Here is a 6,707-nt window from a genome sequence, read left to right on the forward strand (position 1 = left end):
CTAATTGATATTATTGCAAATGACTGCCAGATTAATTTTCAGGAGCAAAAATTACATAAAGATGACTTGTTAGTGAAATGTTGGTCGTCTGGACACTTTAGTTACAGTTAAATTATATTAGGTAAGCATTGTAAGTGTGCTGTGTTCTGCTGCTTTGTTACTTCATGTGTTTTATCAATATGATAACAATTTATTATCATTCTGATGTTAGGGTTTGTGTGCATCAAACTGCTCTGCTTTTACAGTTGCAATGATCACATTACTGCTGCCATGACTGTTGACTATGATGAAACTTATCACGCAATGTAAATCATAAGCACACCCACATAAATAGGCTGACTTTTAAACAGACTCAAACATACGTACATACACAAACGATTTATCTGTCAAATAAATGTCTTCTGCTCAATGTAAGCGAGTGGCTGTGTGTGCTACACCACCATAAAAGGGCAAAACTGGTCTGATATGCTGTCCGAAATGTTCAATGTGGTATTTTAAAAGTGCACTAGTGTTCAACAATGTGTGCTGTGTCATGTCAGAGTTAGGAGTTTGAAGTCCTCTTGTCAATGACGAATCAGAAGCAGTTCTTCCCAAAAATACAATATTTATTGAAATAATAATGCAAAGTGTTGCAACCGAATATGCATGATGAATAGTATGGTGATAGCATACATTATAGAATACTATATGTTATGAATATATCAACTTTTTTTTTTTTTTTTTTTGCAGCCAATTCCCCACTTTTACCGCAGACGCCCAGATGTGTTTGTTTGATGAATGATGACATTATTGCTAAAAGTCTGACCCATTTTTAAACATACTCAGATTTGAATGAGAATATGAAATACAACATTTACCTATGTCAATCTCATCAATGTTTTCCTTATTGATTTCCAACTAATACATCTCCTGGTTATACAAATACTGGAAAAATAATAAATGGGTCAATAATAATTTTCGGTGATGTTTATTTGTGGGGCTGAGGGGGGACCAAGTCCAATATTACACAGTGGATTATTTTTGTTCCCCTTTTTAATGTAAACATGTACAGACAATTATTTTATTGTTTATTTTATAGTACTATGGAGAGATTAATTGATTGATCTGTAAATAATTAATCTTTTGGTCTCATCTAAAAAATGCAACAAAAAACGCCCCCAATTTGAGGTGTTTATTCAATTATTTTGGCTGATCAAAAAATAGATATGTAACCAAAGAAGTGGCTTCATGGTCAGTGGATCCTTTGGTCATTAAATTATAATTGTATGGGACAATCGGTAGGAAATGAATGAGAATTGAAAAAAAAACTAAACATTTTCATTTCTTTTTGAAATACAAAAAATACAGTTGGAATAACAAAGCCTTCCTCTTTTTCTGTGTCTAAAAGCAATGACTAGATCCACAAAACAGTTGTATTTTCATTTTATATTTCATATAACACACATTTAAATCATCAGTGTGCGATAAGATATCTCAATCAATCAATCAATCAATGTTTATTTATATAGCCCTAAATCACAAAAGTCTCAAAGGGCTGCACAAGCCACAACGACATTCTCGGCACAGAGCCCACACAAGGGACGTCGATGTGAATGACAATGAGAAACCTTGGGGAGGATCGCATATGTGGATAACCCCCCCTCTAAGTACAGTCCCTAGTGGATCCAACATAACAGTGAGAGTCCAGTCCATAGTGGGGTCAGCAGGAGACCATCCCGAGCGGAGACAGGTCAGTAGCGCAGAGACGTCCCCAACCGATGCACAGGCGAGCGGTCCACCCCGGGTCTCAACTCTGGACAGCCAGCACCTCATCCATGGTCACCGGAACCGGAATAACCCAGCGAGGGGGCAGAGGAGAAAAGAAAATGGCAGATCAACTGGTCTAAAAAGGGGGTCTATTTAAAGGCTAGAGTATACAAATGAGTTTTAAGATGGGACTTAAATGCTTCTACTGAGGTAGCATCTCTAACTTTTACCGGGAGGGCATTCCATAGTACTGGAGCCCGAATAGAAAACGCTCTGTAGCCCGCAGACTTTTTTTGGGCTCTTGGAATCACTAATAAGCCGGAGTTCTTTGAACGCCGATTTCTTGCCGGGACATATGGTATAATACAATCAGCAAGATAGGATGGAGCTAGACCGTGTAGTATTTTATACGTAAGTAGTAAAACCTTAAAGTCACATTTTAAGTGCACAGGAAGCCAGTGCAGGTGATCAAACTTTCTTGTTCTTGTCAAAAGTCTAGCAGCCGCATTTTGTACCAACTGTAATCTTTTAATGCTAGACATAGGGAGACCCGAAAATAATACGTTACAGTAATCGAGACGAGACGTAACGAACGCATGAATAATGATCTCAGCGTCGCGAGTGGACAAAACGGAACGAATTTTATCGATATTACGGAGATGAAAGATGGCCGTTTTAGTAACACTCTTAATGTGTGACTCAAACGAGAGAGTTGGGTCGAAGATAATACCCAGATTCTTTACCGAGTCGGCTTGTGTAATTGTTTGGTTGTCAAATGTTAAGGTGGTATTATTAAATAGATGTCGGTGTTGAGCAGGACCGATAATCAGCATTTCCGTTTTCTTAGCGTTGAGTTGCAAAAAGTTAGCGGACATCCATTGTTTAATTTCATTAAGACACGCCTCCAGCTGACTACAGTCCGGCGTGTTGGTCAGCTTTAGGGGCATGTAGAGTTGGGTGTCATCAGCATAACAGTGAAAGCTAAAACCGTATTTGCGTATGATGTCACCTAGCGGCAGCATGTAAATGCTAAAGAGTGCAGGGCCAAGAACCGAACCCTGGGGGACTCCGCACGTTACCTTAACATAGTCCGATGTCACATTGTTATGGGAGACGCACTGCATCCTGTCAGTAAGATAAGAGTTAAACCAAGACAAGGCTAAGTCTGACATACCAATACGTGTTTTGATACGCTCTAATAAAATATTATGATCGACGTATCGAAAGCAGCGCTAAGATCAAGAAGCAGCAACATGGATGACGCATCAGAATCCATCGTTAGCAGTAGATCATTAGTCATTTTTACAAGGGCTGTCTCCGTAGAGTGATTTTCCCTGAAACCGGATTGAAAAGTTTCACAGAGATTGTTAGACGCTAAGTGTTCATTTAGCTGCTGTGCAACAATTTTTTCGAGAATTTTCGAGATAAACGGAAGGTGGGACACCGGCCGATAGTTTACCATGAGGTCAGGATCGAGGTTAGGTCTTTTGAGTAGAGGATGAATAACCGCTTTTTTGAATGCTAGGGGAACAGTGCCAGAGGAAAGTGATACGTTTATAATATTTAGCACTGATGGACCTAATAGTACAAAAAGCTCCTTGATAAGTTTCCCAGGAAATGGGTCAAGTAAACTTGTTGTTTGTTTTGTCCCATTTACACAACTTAACAATTCCTCTAATGTTATTTCATTAAAGAGAGAGAAACTATTTTGGAGGGCGGTATCCGTCGTATATACAGTCGTATCTGTGTTAATAGAACCCAGTTGTAGCTGGGATGCATCTAAAACATCATCTCTATTGCAAAACATAAACATAGCTTTGTGATATCAGTGACAAAGCAAATTAATGTAATGGTTTACAGTATATCTAACAGTGGAGGCTCCTCCATAGAGGTGGAGGAGGCCTGGCCTCCCCAATAATTTGAGAGAAGAGAGAGATTTAAAAAAAACAATAAATATATTTATTTTATTTATTTATTTTAACAAAAAACATATTTTTTATTTTTTATATTCATATTATTTTAGTTTTGTTCATAAATCTAAATGTTCCCATGGCTAAAACCCAATATTGCAATTGTAAAGCAACAGGCCAGATTTCCCTATCAGTTTGTATTAAGGGAGGCCAGGCCTCCCCTAGGAAATTAGCTTCTCATAGAAGTCAATGTAATGCATGCTTTTTCATGCCAATATGTGATTGGCCAGATCACTGAAAATGGGTGGGCAACGGAGGCCTGGCCTCACCATGCATTGTGTCCAGGGCTGAAAGATTGACATTTTGTTCGTCCAACCACATGCTACTGGTTCATTTGGAATCAATCCTTTCCTTTCCTAATCAACACAGAAGCCATTTTGAGAATTCGCCAGCCACTTCAGTCAAACAAACACTCGCCATAGTGGCTACAAGTGTCCTATCAACTTGTGCTTTTCAGGAAATTTAGAGAACACCCCTGGCTATCATCCGTGAAGTTTATAGCTCATATAGCCAAATACTTTTGCTTAAAACGACCTCGGAAATCGGCGAGATTCTGGCACAATTTGAGATCTTGGGCTGGAGATAGATATGCGTTAACGTTAAACCCTTCACTCTAGGCATTTCTCCTTGAGTTGACAACATCTCTGAGACAGATTTCGAAAGCAAAAGCTGCTGCTGCTAATCGCTCATTGACATTTTTCTAGGCCTAGGCTATATTTCATTTTCTTTTGTACTTTTTTTTTAATTGTTGAAGGGAAACAAAAAGCAGAGACAAGACCGTTTTTGCAATCAACGTTACAGTTTTTTTTTAATCTGGGGATGGATGGCTGAGTTGGACACGTTCTGGATCCACACGACCTGTGAGTATTCTCACTACTTTGCTCTCAAGAAATTGCAGTACAATCTGAATTACTTTTTGGATGAACTGGGTGTCTACCAGTGTTACACCACTAGTTCTCAGTAGTAATAACACTCCATTTCATGTCTCTCAGTAGATGAAGCCAGCTGCAACCCGTAGAGTGGAGTCGTGGAGAGAGCCCCTCGCCCCTCAGCTAAACCAGAGGTGGGTTGAAATCTCTACCAGTGTTATACCACTAGTTCTCAGTAGTAATAGCAGTGTTACACCACTAGTTCTCAGTAGTAATAACACAAAATTTCATGTCCTGTATTTCTCAGTAAATGAAGCCAGCACCAACCTGTGGAGTGGAGTCCAGGAGAGAGCATGCCGCCCCTCAGCTAAACCAGATGTGAGTTGAACTAATTAGATGTCTCTACCAGTGTTACACCACTAGTTCTCAGTAGTAATAACACTCCATTTTGTCTGTGTTTCTCAGCAGATAAAGCCAACTGGAACCATATTTTTACATATTTTATATTAAATATATTGAATAAAACTACATATGATAAAGAAAGTGTTATCTTATCTTTTTTATATGCTAAACTTGATTAAATTGGTGATTACATGTTGAAGCTGTAGAAGAATGAAAAATGTAAGCTAAACAAAATTGTTTTTAACTACATAATTAAAATTCCTGCCTTTTACACATGTTCACTTGGCGTTTATATAACATCCAAATGTCATTTCTCAGCTTAATTATCAGGCAGGCTCATAGACTTACAGCAATGTAATTTCTTCAGGAAGGCACAAGGCTAAGCTCTGCACAATGAATTGCATCAGCAAGAACTTTCTGACTGTAGCTTACACTCCAAATAGTATGCCTTTGGCCAGCACAAAGACAGATAAGAGAACAGGGAACATTCCATCGCGAGTGAAGTGAGCAAGCGGAAAAAAATGGCCTCCTCAATTCTGGAAGTCACCAGCCTCCACTGATATCTAATTCAGTGTCTTTCAACCACTGTGCCGCGGCACACCAGTGTACCGTGAGATATTGTTTGGTGTGCCGTGGGAAATTATGTAATTTCACCTAATTTGGTTAAAAATATTTTTTGCAAACCAGTAATAATTGTCTGTGCTGTCAAGAGCTCGGCAGAGTAACTGTGTAATACTCTTCCATATCAGTAGGTGGCAGCAGGTTGCTAATTGCTTTGTAGATGTCAGGAACATGGTTTGTCGTGATCACAATATGCAGACGACAGCGGGAGGCAGTCTGCAGGTAAAAGGTATCTAATGCTTAAACCAAAAATAAACAAAAGGCATTAAAGCTTAGGGATGGCTATGCAAAACGAAACTAAAACTGAACTGGCTGCAAAGTAAACAAAAACAGAATGCTGGACGACAGCAAAGACGTACAGCGCGTGGAGCAGACTGCGTCCACAAAGTACATCCATCCGTACATGACATGACAACAACAAAATAGGAGCGCAAGACAAGAACTAAAACACTACACACAGGAAAACAGTAATAAACTCAAAATAAGTCAGGGCGTGATGTGACAGGTGGTGACAGCACACCTACTTTGAGACAAGAGCTATAGTGATGCATGGTTGGTTATGGTTTGAATTTATATCCAACAATTGCGAGGACCACTTTTTACTGTCAATATCGGCTGCTGAGTTTAATTTTTTTATGTTTTCTGCTGGTGGTGTGCCTCCGGATTTTTTCAATGAATAAAATGTGCCTTGGCTTAGAAAAGGTTGAAAAACACTGATCTAATTAATACATTTTCTTATTATTTTCAGATCCATCCATCCATCCATTTTCTACCGCTTATTCCCTTCAGGGTCGCGGGGGGCGCTGGAGCCTATCTCAGCTACAATCGGGCGGAAGGCGGGGTACACCCTGGACAAGTCGCCACCTCATCGCAGGGCCAACACAGATAGACAACATTCATTTGTTTGACATGAAGTAACGTTCAAGCGCCATCTGCTGGAGATTATATCACCAATGTAACTTTCTTTTTATAACACAATGCAACTCCCCTGTTGCGGATGCTTGGCTATAGAAATTCAAAAACAATCCAATACGGCAGTGTCAACCAAAAGTGATCGTTGTCATCCTCACAAACGCAACTATTATAAATGCGAGCACAC

At 39.4% G+C, this 6,707-nt stretch overlaps 1 protein-coding gene and 1 long non-coding RNA gene across 2 annotated transcripts in view; both read left to right on the plus strand.

The window, feature by feature from the left end:
- The window catches only part of rergla (RERG/RAS-like a), a 26,931-nt gene extending 20,433 nt beyond the window's left edge, over nt 1–6,498 (plus strand). Inside the window, exon 6 of the mRNA XM_062065684.1 lies at nt 6,357–6,498. The gene's annotated coding sequence lies outside the window, so the exon portion shown is untranslated. The remainder of the gene's footprint in view (nt 1–6,356) is intronic.
- On the plus strand, nt 4,417–5,485 carry LOC133662802 (uncharacterized). Its single transcript, XR_009828166.1, has 4 exons — nt 4,417–4,576; nt 4,709–4,779; nt 4,893–4,963; nt 5,051–5,485. It is a non-coding gene; the product is annotated as an uncharacterized LOC133662802 (long non-coding RNA).
- Nucleotides 6,499–6,707: the final 209 nt, after the last annotated feature.

The sequence above is a fragment of the Entelurus aequoreus genome, linkage group LG12, assembly GCF_033978785.1.
Source record: "Entelurus aequoreus isolate RoL-2023_Sb linkage group LG12, RoL_Eaeq_v1.1, whole genome shotgun sequence".
NCBI classification, from domain to species: domain Eukaryota; kingdom Metazoa; phylum Chordata; class Actinopteri; order Syngnathiformes; family Syngnathidae; genus Entelurus; species Entelurus aequoreus.